This window comes from Macaca mulatta, chromosome 4 (assembly GCF_049350105.2).
Source record: "Macaca mulatta isolate MMU2019108-1 chromosome 4, T2T-MMU8v2.0, whole genome shotgun sequence".
In the NCBI taxonomy this organism is placed as follows: domain Eukaryota; kingdom Metazoa; phylum Chordata; class Mammalia; order Primates; family Cercopithecidae; genus Macaca; species Macaca mulatta.
In genome coordinates, this window is record NC_133409.1 from 38273608 (window position 1) to 38289210 (window position 15603).

At 39.5% G+C, this 15603-nt stretch overlaps 1 protein-coding gene across 11 annotated transcripts in view; it reads left to right on the forward strand.

Moving 5' to 3' along the window:
- The first annotated feature begins 200 nt into the window (after positions 1 to 200).
- EYA4 (EYA transcriptional coactivator and phosphatase 4) overlaps positions 201 to 15603 on the forward strand; it is a 280742-nt gene continuing 265339 nt past the window's right edge. For 10 of the 11 annotated variants that reach the window (XM_015137416.3, XM_015137415.3, XM_078001203.1 and 7 more), the window contains exon 1: positions 849 to 1250. The gene's annotated coding sequence lies outside the window, so the exon portion shown is untranslated. Of the gene's footprint in view, positions 339 to 848; positions 1251 to 15603 lie in introns of those variants that run through there. The other variant, XM_078001202.1, reaches the window with a different exon arrangement.

The window sequence follows — 15603 nt, forward strand, 5'->3', positions numbered from 1 at the left end:
ATCCTATGTGGGCGCGTAATGCATGCGCAGAAGGCTTAGGCACGAAATGTCATTTCAGCAATGTGCCTAGGGAAGCTCTGACGCCGCCTTGGAAGTAAGTCGTTGCTGCTTGACCTTTGGGTGTCTGGGAGGGATGCCTATACCTGCACCCAGCACTGGAAGGGGCCCAGGCCCTTCCCAGCACAGCCTATCCCCAGACTGCTTAGTCCTTCATAACATATATCTCCACGGAAAAGGGTATTTTCTCCCGTCAGAAAAAGCGCCCCAGTCTGGTCTGGGTTGGTTTTTATTTCACGTTGTTGCAAGTAGGCGAAGTCCCTTCTGTCTCCTCCCTTGGGGTAAGTGGAATGGAGTCCGGCAGGGGGCCCGCAGTGGCCTGCACAGGGGAACTGGGTAGCAAGAGAGTTCCAGGCAATTCCGGGGGCTGCCCCACAGAAGCAGGTGGGGATCGACAGTGGCTCTCTCACCCAGCGAGGAGAGCGCGGTCGCGGGTCCCTCCCCTCAGCCTGGAGACTGCAGCCGCTCGAGTCGGCCCGGGTGGGGGCGGGGTGGGGGCGGCGCGGAGGGCACGGAGATTACGGCGGCGCCACCCGGGACATCCAGGGCCCCGAGGCCCTGGGCGGTCCCCACGCGAGATCGCAAACCATGACAATAGGCAGTCACCCGAGGTCGAATAAAAACGGAGTGGGTACCCCGCTCACTGCCGCCCCCCGCGTCCCTGGCGGCCTGCCCCGAGGCCCCCGGCGGCCTCCAGTGCCCGCAGTAGCCGGCGACGACGTCGCCCCCGCCCCACCTCCGTGCGCAAGTGCGAGGCTGCCCGCAGCGCGGCGCACGCTCCGGCCGCTCCCGGCTTCCGCGCAAAACTTCCATCCTGTCCACGTGAAGTTGTCGCTGCCTTAGAGAGGGGGAAAGAGCTGCGGGAAAAGCTAGGGAGTGACGACTGCGGCGGCTGGGCGCGCTCTCTCTTTTTCTTTTCTTCTCCTTTCCCCCCTGTCGCAGTCCGGAGTTTTGGCTCCTCTCCTTTCCTCCTCCCCCTCGGAGCCGGCTTCTCCCCCCGCCCCGCTTCTCCCCTGCTTGTGTACGTTATTTGTTGTGGGGCGGCCGAAGGGGATGTCCTGTTTTCACCAGAGGCACAGCGCGAAGGGGAAACTTCGACACTGGAAGGAACGAGAATAAATACTTAATTACGGACGCACGGAACCGCGGCTGGGACAGATACTTCGGGAACCCGAGGCGGACCGGGCGACGAGGTGAGTGTCCCCTTCTTCGAACTCCCGCCCCAGGGCTCCCGGGGGGCCTGAGTTTGGAGAACCCCCAAACTTTCCGGGAAAGTGCGCGAGGCTCTGCCGGGGACGCCGAGCGATGGGGACTGAGGACGCGCAGCTGGACGGTGCGTGGGCGCCTGCGTCCCCGGGGGGCACTTGGAGGCCGGGTGCCCCACGCCTAAGGGCCCGGGCCCCTCGGACCGCAGCGGTGCTTTCTGCCCTGGAAGACGTCCCCACGTCCCAAGGGTCCCTTCCGAGCCTGCCTGTCCCTTCCGGGGTTGGCGCGGAGCCTGCGCGTAACGGCGTTCATCCAGCAGTCCAGCGCGCGGCTTCTACCTGCACCCCGCCTCCACCTGGCAGAGGCGCGCGCATCGGGGTCTCCCCCACATCTTTCTTATGACGTGTATTACTTTCTGATGACCCCCTAGATGGTCCAGGCGCGAGGATGCTGACCTAGAGTCCTTCGGAGGATCACAGGCGCCTGGGCTTTCCCGGTGCCGGGTGCGTGTGTACTTTAAAGGCTCGCGTTCTAATCTCCAGGCACTGATCGGGCTTTTCAACTGCGACGATCCCACTTTAATAGTTTTTATGTGGCGTGGACTGAATGTCTCCTGCAGTTTGCCAGGGTCGGTGAAATTAGAAGCGCCTTGTCAGAGCAGTCGCGTTCATTGGCTCGAGTAGCGGGTGCCATGGAAGGCTTTTAACTTCTCCAAAGGAAGGGACCTGGCTGAGGAGAGCAGGTTTTTCTCTCCTTCCAAGCCTGCTGGGTCTGGGGAGGCTTTGGGACTTGAAATGGTTCGGATTTTTAGCGTGTTGAAGCGGGGTTTGGAAGTAGACGTGTGTGTGCTTGTTTTATTCTGCGCCGCACAGCAACCCGAACTTTCGTTTGGTAGCACTTGAAAGAGTTTTCTCCCTTTGTCTGCGAGATTCTGGACAGTTCGGAGCGATTAGAGAATTTGCGGACCGAGTCGGGTGGCAGAGCTGGGGCGAAAGCGGAGAGCGCAATTTAATTTTTGTTATCTCTTCCCTGCTTGGGGGCACAGTGTCTCCCTTCACCACCACCCCTCTTTCTCCTTCCTATGAAGACAACGGGTTTGCGCCTGGGGTGACAGTGTGTGCGGGAGGGTGGTGTGGAAACTGTCCTCTCTCACCGCGTCCCCTGCGCCTTTCCCCGCCATCCCGAGCGGGCCTAGAGAGTCATTCATGAATCTTAACCTGAGGGCAGGGGAGGAAGGTGCAGGTCCCTTTGCCCTTTCTGCCAAGGTGCAGAATAGCGCCCGGGCGTGTGTTTTGGTTCCAGAGCAGTTCCACGTGGAGCAGCTCCGTGTGCGTGTGTGTTGTGTACTTGATCTGTGAGGAGGTAACAGGAGTCTGGTGTTCAAACCCAGTGGGCCGTTGGCCATTAGTTTGCTTTCCTGGCTGTCATTACAGACACTTCCAAAATCTGATACCTAAGAGAACCAACAGGTTAGGTTTCACATTAAGAGCTCATACTTAACAGTTTTCTTTCTCCCTTACCCCTTTTGGCTTGGCACCCTGGGATCAACGTAATTGTTGGAGCGAAATACATCTCCTGGAATATGGCATTTTGTTCCTCTTCTCATCTGCAGCCACTTTGTGAACCCTCGGGTGTTTGTCAGTTTCAGTGCGGGCTCCTGCGGGATTTAGGTGGGAGTCTTAGGAGCGTTTAACAACCGCGGGCTCCCCATCAACAGCTTCTGAAGTTTCACTTACACGTAGGTGACTGACAGGATTGAAAGTTGACGATGGTTTTTTTGTTTGTTTGTTGTGTTGTTTTTGTTTTGAAAACTGTAGGGAAAGGATTGTACTTGAATTCCTTTCCCGGGTACAGTTTGGTTTTAAGTAGAATGACTGCCTCTTTTTTTTTTTTTTTTTTTTTTTTTGGTCTTTTAAAATGTTATTGGCAAGCTTAAACCTGAAGAACCAAAAACTAGAGGGGGCAGGGAGAGAATCCCCCCCAAAAATATTTGATACGTCATATGGAGCGTTTTAGGAGACTGCATTCAAAGACATTTGTGTATTTTTAAAAATAGCATTATCCCAAGAAACAAAAAGCAATAGTAACAAGAGACGAACTGTTTTGTGTCGAGCAAGACTGCCAGAATCTGATTTTTATGGCAACAATATCGAAAGCAGATATAACTACACCCACATTTATTGTTATAAACCGTAAAAATAGTTTGTTCCACCTGATTAAAAGTTGTAAGTCATTCAAAGTTAAACCAGTATTTAGAAATGACTGTACAAGAATGTTAAAACCTTTGACAGCTACAGCTTTGAAAGCAACATAATTAGATTTGTTGAAAACGGCTCCTTTCTTTGATTATTAGGGATATGTACTTGTCTTTCATAAGAAGTAAAGGTCTAAAATCAATATGGTTTTCAAAAGCGTGTTTTCCTTTGTAAATTTCCTGAAAATAGTATGTTTCAATATTTAAAGACCATTGTAACTACAGGTTGGTTCACAATTATAGCTAAAATAAGATTTACTCAGTTATTTTCTTTTTATTAGTATTTATTGAATATTTGAAATTGAATTTCTCATTTCCAAAATAAAACGTTTCACGTATATGTATGTATTCACAATTAACCTTTCTTTTAAGTAGTATGTTTAAGTTTTAAAATTTTAAAAATCTTAAGATTTGTATAAAAAGGAGTGATTGTATAAAAAGGAATAATCATTATTATTAATTGTTAAGAAAAATAGATGCTGAATTTCAGAGGGTTTCTGGAAGCTGCAGAAAAAAATTGTCTGCATAGAAGTTTCTTTTTTGAGGGGTGACTTTTAGATGAGTTATTGTCATTTTGCTATATATTTTTTTTCTTTTAATAAGCCTCTTTGGGTTAAAAAAAAAAAAGAAAAACAAGTTCTTCATTTCTAAGAGTTTCCTTTTTATTTATGTTGTACTTTGGGGTGTAAATAAATTTTACATAGCCACGGGAAATAGAGTATCCAATTTCATGTTTTCAATCTCTGTTGCAAGCTCTAAATGACTGATGTTGTGTCTAAAAATATATTTATATGACTTGATATTTCATTTTTAAATTTTATGCATTGGAGTTAGATTATTTGGAATATTTAGAAAGGTAGAATATAACCATGACTATTGTTATAAAAAGTTAGAATGTTAGGAAGTTCACATTCTGACTTTCAAATAATCAAACTTATTTTGCCCCACAAAACCTCACAGGTTTTATACAGATTTCGAAAAGAGGGGAGATAATCTTTTTCAATACTTAGTTAAGTGTTAAGTAATTTAAGAATGCGAGTATTTATGGTGCTTTCTCATTATCATTTTTTTCTATTAGGTAAATGCAAGAACACTGGACATTCAGTAAAAACAGGCCCCTGTTTATAAGGAGTTTATTCACCATAGTTCTGTATTGCATCTGCTGATCATATTTCATGGAGCTGTTAAAGCACTTAAAACCTAAAATTAGGTACTGTCTGGTTGTAAATATTTCAGATCACTCATTTAAGAAATAAATAGAAAAGCGTGCTATCAAAAGTAGGAAACGTTTTGAATCCTGTCATTGAAGAGCTGAACAAACCTCTATCAAAACACCTTCTTCTTTTTTTCAGTGAGAATATAATCTTGACAGTTTCTTTTTCCAAATGGATATTATTCTTACATGAACTAAATGCTAAACTCTTATAATGTGTCTCCCTGTAGAGTATCTTAAACTAATTATATTCAGAAATACAGTTGGGGGATTTTATTACAATGGTTACTAGGTGAAGGAAATCAACACCGGGGGAATGGAGTGGCACTGCAGTGTACCTGCTTCTCTCATGAATTTTTCCTGCTAAACTAAGAAATGACATGCTGTTTCAGGCATTTGCCTTGGAGATGGGTGAGATGCAATATGTGTAATACTGCATCTTATAGTTAGATGTGTTTTAATGAAGGGGACACTGCATATTCATTAAAATAATTTTTGGAACCAAACTTGGCGTCATTTAGCTTGAACTTAAGTGGAAGAAAATGAGCAAGAGTTACACATTCAAAAGAAGTACAGGCAACTTTGATTGCTTTTAAGAGGTTTGAAGACTTTGTAAACATTACTGTCACTCAGTGTTGCTTGTGGAGCTGTTCATTAATATACGCCTTGGTGATACGTCATTTTACGCTTGAAGTTTGTCATTCTTAGTGTTTCTCCATCCGTGTTTTTATTAGTAAAGAGATACTGAACATGAACACCACTATTCTTACTCCCTGAACCCCTTTCACACCTCCAGAAAAAGAGATGAAGCTGATTAATTTAAAATAGAAACCATTTTGTGTTATCAAAACCACATTTATATAGTGATTTGAGACAGTTTCAGAGAGTGCACCTCTGAGTCTCACTGTAACCTTTTTTGTCATTGAAAGGTGCTAATTGATCTTAGGGCACTGACACAATAGTATAGTTTGATATTTGAAACCTTTCAGAGTTGGTCTGGCCCTTTTCTTATCCTGAGATTTCAGTGCATGAATGATGAAGAAAGACACCATTCTAAAATACCAGAAATTCTCATTTTTTTCCCAATATGAAATGTTTTAATACAGCATGTTCATATTTGTAAAGCTTTTATTTATATACAGTAAGTAATTTTATTTTAATGTACTTTTGGACTCTAGCAGAAAGACCTATATGTTCTATCGTGTTAGAATTTTTTAGTTTTTTTTTTTTTTTTTTCCTGCGTGGGTAGTTTATTTAGGTTATGATTTTTAGGCAAAGTCTGATTCCTATTATCGCATGAATATTTTCAAAGTGAAATTGCTTTAAACCAATGTAGAATAGCTTTCATGTCACCAAGGCATATATTAATGTAGGTATCAAATATGAGAACATATTTTCTTCTGTATATTTATATCCTAAAGTGTATTTTTAAATAAAAGTGGTCACTTTAGTCTTTAGATAATTGCAATTTGGCTGTCATTGTTACTATAATATTAATCCCTCTCACCATCATAACATCATAGCTAGCATTTACTAAGGAATTTCATGCAAAACACTGTTTTAAGCATTTATATGGATTAGCTAATTTTAATCTTTTTAACTATGCCGTAAATTAGGTACTTTTGTTATTCCCATTTTACAGATAAGGAAGCTGAGACCCAGTCATGCAGCACAGTGGAGCCAGGGTCCTAACTCCCCAGTATGAAGCCAGCACCCTTATCCTTAAGCATGTGCTGGACACTTGCTTCCATCAGTCGTATACCACCATTTTTAGGTGGTACCTGAAATTTTGTTTTAATAATACTTGTATAGTTATGTAAGGATAACTGAATATTAGAAAAATTTGTTAAATTTTGTATTAGACCTGTAATTTCATGGGCTATATTGTTTGAGACCAGACCAAAAAAAGTATTGAAGTCAAAGAAAAAAAAATTAAGTATCTGAAGAAACATATTAAGTAACAGTGAACAAGAATATGGCTTAAATAACCACAGTCATGAAGGCTGGACAGCAAATGACTGAATTTGGAGAAATGCTATATTTTGTAGTATTTCCCAATTATCAAGAATTTATGACCAGATCTTTTAAATATTTAACTCACATGTAGAATTTTCCTTTGCTTTTCAAGCCTTGTCCAAATTGGTTAAATGTTATCAACTTTGTATTTTCTTTGTTTGTGTATTTTGTTGTTTTAATGCTGGTTTTGAATCTCAAATCCGCACATTTATGTTGAACCAACTAATAAGGCTTGAAGAATTAAAGAGTGCATGATGGACTTCTGGAGGCAGGTTTAAATTATAATAGAGACACCCATATTTTGGAAATACATTCAATTTATCTGGTTATTGCATGTGTAAGGTTTTCTCTAGGTAAACACTTTTGTTTTGCTGTTAATAACCTGTTTTACAATTTTATAGTATTTTTCCACTGAAGCAGTGGTTTTCTATTTTTTTTTTATTTACTTATATACTCAGCCACAGATCCTTTCATTTACGTGGAAACTGACGATATGCCCAGTAGAGAAATGTGCCACTGCTCTGGGTGAAGCAGGATGTAGGTGGCCTGAGAATGACTCACCAACAGTACCCTCTCACCGTGGCCGCCTCTGGAATTCTCTCTAAGTGTCTTCAATGTATGGAAACTGCTGCAAAAAAATTTGAGTCTTCTGACAAAAGGGGTTAATTCAGAGTACCTGCTCTAACATGTTCATGTGGCGTCACTAAAAATCAGACTGTCAGATACCGTAAAACATCTCCCAGTGTGATATATCGCAGAAAGATGTGTCTACTCTCACTTGTATAACTTGAGTATCCTTATTAACCAATCTTCAACTTCGCTTTAGCGCTGAGAAAATTAAAACTGATCAAAATGTTCCCTATGTGTAGTTCCAGGTCTGAATGAGGCACAGAGGGCTTGTACCTGCAAAGGTTGACTTTATTAATTAGAACATCTTTCCTCCTCTAAAGACTTTAAGAAGAAATGCCAGCAGTGGCCTAACTTGACATGATTTTAGATTTTCACGTAAATTATTGCTACTGTTTCTGTTGTCCTTTCCCCCTTTCTTTTTAAAATGAAAGGGACATTTCTTGTGAAAGACTACAATTAAATCATAAAAATTTACATTCATGTGCCATTAAGTTTAATTCTACTCACAAAAGCAATAGCACAGAGTTTGAAATTCTATCCCTAATCAAGTAGGTGTACCACATACCGGGAGGGCTCATTATCCACAAGGTCATATATACAATTCACAGACCTCTGCGTATACCCAACGGAGTGATCTATTCATTATATTTCACCTCGGACTTTGAACTCCCTAATGTTAAAAGATTTGAAAAGAACCGAATGTTCTGATTAAGAGATTGAATATTTCTAACTTAATGTTTTCAGTATGTTGAAAGTGATAATGACTTGGGGTAATCAACAGATCTCTACATTACCTAATTCTTTTTACTTATATTTGAATGCAAATATATATTCATGTATGGTTATGACTCAAGTCATTCTCGCCAAATTTAATCATGTAGTGGGTGAATCACATTCAGATTTCCTTTTGCAGGTTTCCCAGTAATCTCAAACAATACTTCTAGTAGGTAACTTAAGCATGCAAACCTCAATAAACCTGCCAAGAACTGCAATTCTACTGGTTTGTTTTTTTTTTTTTTTTTGCATTAACTTTAGTTGATAAGATGATGCTACTGTTATTTTTCTTAGTTGACCCGTGAAGAATTTTAATTTAGGTCTAGTTTTTTTCCTTTAATTGTTGACTTTAGTTTTTAAAGGTTTCATTCATGAAAATGGTTAGCAAAGTTGTGGGTATTTGGTAAATGCTTGTTAAATGCTTTTTCATTATCAGTGTTGCTGAAGACTTGCAAATTAGAGTGGGATGGATAGAGTTCTTTTCTACTCTGCATAGCTTTGAAGACTTTGGCGCTTTCATTGTATTCTTATAGTTTTACATACCATTCCTAGGAATATTTAGAGAGATAATTGTTGTAACCAAGGTCACAGGTTTAATCCTCAGGTATTCAAATTAGCTTTAGGTGGACAGTTGTCCTATACATGCTTGTTCATATTAATGTCTTTGTCTTAACAAGTATAGTTATCATATCTTCATTACTCTCCTGGGGGCCCATTCTGGACTGTGTTGGAGCTGTCTCTGACACTCTCTCCCATCCCTAAGATATTCAACCACATTTGTTCATGATTTTTATTAGGTCCCTCCTGGACTTAAAATTCCCTGAAAAATTTGCCTGCTGCCTATAGGGCAAATTCCAAAATTCTGTGCAGGGAAGATAACCCTTCATACTGAGAACCTTGCTCAAGTTGCTCTTCTCATCTCTTACTCCCCGCTTACAACTCTCTTCTCCAGCTGTATGGAAAACTGCAGTTCTCAACTATACCTTGGACATTTCCACTTCATTTGTGTGTGGAATGATTTTAAACATTACCCCTCTCCCCCTGCAAATATCTTTTTCTGCTGCTTTTTCAAGACTTAAGGTGCAAAATGTTACCTCCTCTGATAAGTTCCTTTGACCTCCAGAGTCTGAGTTGGACGTTTCTTTCTCTTTACTCCCAAAGCATCCGGCTTCTACATTTAACGTAGCCCTTGCCACATTGAAATGTAATAGGTTACATTAGTCTAAATCCTGCTTTAAGCTAATAATTTACTGGAAGGATTAGCTGTATTTGTCATTTCTGTATCGCTAATGCACAGTGCACTGCTGGACATATAGTCAGTAGGTAGTTGTTATATTCCCATTGAATGAATGAGTAAAGGAACTGGGAATGAGAGCAGAGATTGTGACACTGAACATCCCCCACTTGAGACTGGGAACAGTGAGAAGGGCAGTGACCATTACAAGGTGAGACTACCTCAAGAACAACCTCAGGGGTTTTTGGTATAAACCCAGTAGAATTGCAGCTGTGAATCCAGACCTAGGTTATATGTATGTATATGTGAATGTAGAAGTGTGTTTATTTCTTACCACTGGGAAGTCAGTGATCTGGTGGATAAGCCAAGGATCCTGAAAATCTCTGGAGATACGGTAATTTCATAGTACTTGAAATCTGAGGGACTCAGTTCTTCTTATAGCACAGCAACTAAGTAGAAAGAATATGGGGGCTGGGCTCAGTGGCTTACACTTGTAATCCCAGCACTTGCGGGGGCCGAGGCGGACAGATCATTTGAAGTCAGGAGTTTGAGACCAACCTGACCAACATGGCAAAACCACATCTCTCTAAAAATACAAAAATTAGTTGGGTATGGTGGTGGGCGTCTGTAATCCCGACTGCTCAAGAGGCTGAGGCAGGAGAAGCACTTGAACCCGGGAGGCAGAGGTTGCAGTGAGCCAAGATCACACCACTCCAGCGTGGACGACAGAGTGAGGCTCCATTTCAAAAAAAAAAAAAAAAGAATATGGAGCCAGGCCACTTGGGTTCAGACCTCAGCTCTGACGTTGAAGAGTTTGTAACATCAAGCACATTACTGAAATGGATTTTGCTTCAGTTTCTCATGTGTAACAGAACATGCCTCACAGGTTCTGATGAGAATTCAATGAGTAAATATATGTAAATATATTTAGAGTAGTGCTTGATATGAGCATCAGTTATTATTACTATGATTGAGTATCTTTCATGAGATTACCCCCAAATGTTCCAGAGGTATTTAGAGCCGAAGGTCTTTTTTGGGGGGCTATGGATTGGTGAGCATAAGTGGAGTGTCCAACAGTCCAAGTATAAATTAGATACTGTGGGTCCTTGGCAAATCCGAGGTTGTATTTGGAGCCTTAAGAGAAGACACTATAGGTGCTCAACAGTTGGCATTGACCATTTACATTGTGCAGTAGTATTTCTTTTATTAAATATTTCCACATACAGTAATCCAGATTTCTTTAGAGCTTTAATCTGTGTGGTTCCTCAACTACTTTAAGCAATTTTAAGCACATTGTATAATGGTGGTACTTTATAGCCAATATTTAAGTTTCCTCAGTTGCTTTTTTTTAGCCTGAAGGTACAATTATGGGAATTTGTATAGTTTTCAGTAGTGGGCTTGGTGAACTCAATGTAAACTTTTTAAAAGGTAACTTTACATATTGTTATGATTCTTACCTTGGAGAGACAGTAGGAGGTTATTAGTACCTCTACTTATAGAATTTATCACTGGGTCCTTGGATTCAGATATAATGGTTATGTGGCAGGATGGGGCTGAAGGAAAAAGGAAAATTAAAGTATTAATTGTCAAGGTCTCATTTTTACATCTTATCTGGAACTGCTACCAGGTGTATCTCTATTTTTTTAAATGATAATATTGATGTTGTACTTGAATTCTTCAGTATATTTAAATAAGAGTTTTTCAAGCAGTGGTTATTGACATTTTGAGCTGGATAATTTATTCAGGGGATACTGTCGTGTGTCTGGTTGGATGCTTAGTGGTGTCACTGGATGCCAGGAACCCTCCCTCCCCTGGGTAATGATGGTGTCTCCAGACACTGTTAGGTGTTCTCTGGAAACAAAATTGCCTCTTCTTGAGAACCCATAACCTAAGCAGATCATAATATCATTTGATATAGTCAAAAAACTCCCAGGGCTCTGCATAAGAGGATTGTTCTATTTCCAGTCGAGTGTGGAGAATCCTAATACCTTCCTCCCAAGTTTCAACATGAAGTCAAACAATTCTCATTAGTCTGTGTTGATAGATTAACTTTCCACAGAGGGGATATACAGATAAGCTTCACACAGATTGGCCATCTCCAGCATATTTTCCTTTTCTGGAAATAATATGTGGGTGGGAGTAACAATATCTGAGAGACAGTATATAGGAAGTAAATATTTATTTGAATCACCTATGTGTCGGTTCTTCCTGTTACTTGTCAGTGGATACTTTGGAATTATTTTTGAATAATGACCATTGCCTTTCCATTTCTGTGGGTAAGTATTCAGTAATAAGAAACTTTTACTTTATTAAGTCTGTAGTGTTAGAAAGGGTAAAGTTACCAATAATCACAACTGCTCAATATTAAAATACTTAATGAATTAAATCATTTGTTCATTTGTAATGAGAACTTTTCAAAAGAAGTATGTTTAACTTTCAGTTGTAACCACAAGTTCAAGATCTTGAGTTAATAACATTTGTATAGCTGGAAGAAAGTAAAAATGAATATATTACATGTAAAAACTCTCTTTCGTGAATTCTCAGATCCAAACTTTTATGTTCTCATTCTATGGGTTTGATGTTGACCGATACATTTTATCTATGAATTGATACATAATTGATGTAAGTAAATATGACTGTTGTCTGGGCACTACTCTTACATAATTTAAGCGTATATGGAAGACATTTCAAAAATCACTCGCAAAGAACAAAATGGGAACAATAATGTTCACATAAAGTGAGAGAGGATAACTTTTCCCATATGAGTTTTGGGTTGAATTTCAAAACTATTCTGAAATATGAAACATTAATATTATAAATATATGATTAGACTAATTTTCTTAAGAGTTTTAAACAGTAGATAATTTTTATCTTGTTAGAAGTTGCAAAGGTACTTGAAATTCTACACATATGCATTGTCTAATTTAGTGGTTTTACTTTAATTGTATTAGGTAGATAATCATGGAAGCAGTCAGACGAACCTAGAGATTTCACATCATTTACTAATTGATGCCCAAGTAGGCAGGGTAGAAGTACTTGAAAACACACACACACACACACAACACACACACACAATCTGTCTCTTTCTCTCTCTCTTTCTCTTTCTCTCTCACTTCCTTTGATTTGTGCTTTAATTTTGAAATCTGTGCTTAGGTGGCAAAGTGGCTGCAAATACAGCATACTGTATTTGACCAAAATATTTTTCTGTTTCCTAGGTGGAGAAGGACCCTGCATAGCTACTTGTTAGCAGAGACATAAAGTGGGTGCTGGGCAACCCAATGACAGGTGGGGGTCATTCTCGGGGAGTGTCGCGGAGAATTTAAGACAGGGGTTTAAATCACAGATGGTGGGGGAGAGTTCTGCTTCATTCATGGACGGGAGGTCCAAGGAAGGCACAGCAAACCACAGGTCCATCCAGGCACTTTATGCCAGATATTGAACAGGAAGCCTAGTAGTCCTTTAGTTACCGGAGAACGGCCAAAAACCCAGAGATTCTGTTTTTCCAAATGAGCACTTCCTAGGTTCATAAATCAAGGAACCCCGCAGAGAATTCAAGTCACATATCTCCTTTCTCAGGTTGATTCTTCGTATAGTGGGTCCTAATGTGGTAAGACTTACTTATAAATGTTTTATTTCTTATAATGCCATCAGTCACTTCCTTTTTTTCTCCCTAGCATATTCTCACCACCCTTATCCTCCATGGCCCCAACTCCCTTAACCTACTTGCCTAATGCTCTTTTGCTGCCTACCTGAACTACAAAAAAAAAAAAAAAATCTACTCATCTTTCAAGGCTTAGCTCAAATGTCACCTCCTCTGTGAAGCCTTCCCTAAGGCTCAGGCAGAATTAATTCTTTTCTCTGTGTAATACCATAGCACTTTATTTGGACTATTAATATAACAGCACAGTGTGTTGGTGTTCATTATATGTGTCTGTCTTCTAGAGAGATTTTGAGTTCACAGAGGGGAGAGATCATACCTTTTTTCCCTCTGTAACCTCAACACCTGGGGATACAGATGGAAATTAGGTAACTGCACTGTTCCATGCATGTCTTTAAAGGGCATAGGTCTCAAACCAGACATCTACAAAGGATGAATCTTGTTTACTTTTTGGAAAACTGGTTCTCTTTTGCTTGTGGTCATGGAAGCTGGTTTATTGGTGATTTTCTACTCCAACTTATTTAAAGCCTCATTTGTACCAAAGTATTACTGATTTTCTAGTGGAAGGAAAGGTATGTCCAGCATACATAGGTATTTTCAATAAACTGACATTTAAAAGACAGATTTCTAGTTGAGGTTTATGGTCTTCATAATTCTAGTTTTCTCCAGAAACAAACCTTGATCTCTTTGGTTGACTTCTGCTGAGATCAATTTCATGTTATTTTGAAGAATTTTTAACCCTCAGAATTATAGATTTCATTTGAGAGAAAGCATGTTCTGTATTTGTTTGTGTCAGTGTTTCAAAATGTGGGGAGCCCAAATCCGAGATGTATCTATTAAAAATATATGTGGCCTTTTGGTGAGGGAAGTTACATCTTTTTTTTTCAGGCACAATTGAGGAAGGAAAAAAATTTTGTTTAGTTTTTAGTGGTTTGTTTTTAGGCATTTTCCATACAAAGATGAGCAAGACCCTTCAAAAACCACCAATTTGCTTATTTAGGGGGGAAAATCCTCCTATGTCCAAAAATAACATTAAATTAAGATTATTGTTTCCAATAGTTTCAAAAATTGTGGTTTTATTTTCTTGTATGAGTCATTTTTGAGCATAGTACAGTGCATGATTGCACTACGTCATGACAAAGCATATTTGCTCTTTGCTTTAGTGGGTCACTTTATTTATCAGAGTCAGATCATCAGATCAGAAGAGAGATTTAGCCTAACCCTTCCATTTTGCAGATGAGTTGCTGTATTGTGTGACCTTAAGACCTTAAGTCATTTACTCAAAACAAAACAACAAAAAAAGAGAACTTCATGCTGGGGACCCTTCATGCTCCCAGCTCTACATCTTACCACTTCATTTTTATTTGTTTGTTTCTGACGAGGAGTTGAGAAAGCTGGAATCACTACCTTTGTGTATATCCAGGCTCTGCCACTCATCAGCGATGTGACTTTGGTCATATAATTTTCTGAGTGGCTGTAAGCCATAGTTCCAGCATGTGTACATAGGGAATAATAACAGTACTCGCCTCATGGAGTTGTAAAGAATAATTGAATTCATGCAGGAAAGACACTTGGTTCAGTGCCTGGCCCACTGTAAAAGCTCAGGTTATAGTTTGAATTGATATCTTGGAATAAATTGCTGAGTGTATTTGATATTCAGAGAGGGAAATTCGTGCTGCTAAAAGCAAGTTTTTTTTTTACTCTGTTATTTAAAAAATACAAATAATTCATACTTTGTATAACATATTACAACAGAGATGATAGAGGTTACTTTTGAGAGGAATGACCAGAGGGAGCAAGAGAGAGGCTTCTGAAATGCTGATTATGTCTTTTATCTTGGTTTGGTTGCTGGTCATGTGGAAGTGTTTATTCAATAAAAATTTATCAGTGATCAACTTTTGATTTATGTATTTTATTTTACTGTGCATATGTTATACTTTCTTAAAAGATTTAAAAAATATGGCTCTTAAAAGATTTAAAAAATAAAGATTTAAAAAATAAAGTAAAAAGTGTATTTACTCATTTCTTAATCTCTGCAAATCATGGTAAGTTTTTATACTTAGGTGTGTATCTTTTCAGGCATTTTTCTTCTATGTACGTGTAAATGTAAGAACTATATGAGGATGTAATTTATTTTCATTTTACATTTTAACTCCAATAGGATCATTGATCCTTAAAACTTGCTCTTGATCTGCTGAATCTTGAATATTTTTCCACATCAGTACATATGCTTTTGGGTGCTTCTATTTAATCTATGCAGATGTTTCATAATTTCATTGTTCCCCTCTTGGTGTATGTTTACGTTGCTTTCAGATTTTTACTATTACTAAGTATGTTGCATTGATGATTTTTATGTCTCTTTGTACACCTGCCAAAAATATCTGTAGACAAACCTCTAGATGCAAGATTAATAGGTAAATATGTATGTGCATTTTCCATAGAAAGTGCCAACATACTTTTAAAAAAGATTTATGAATCTTGCATCTTTTAAGGTAGTATTCTCATCTTTATCACAAGAACCAGGTGCAAAAATTTCAACTTAAGTGAACCTTGTAATTATT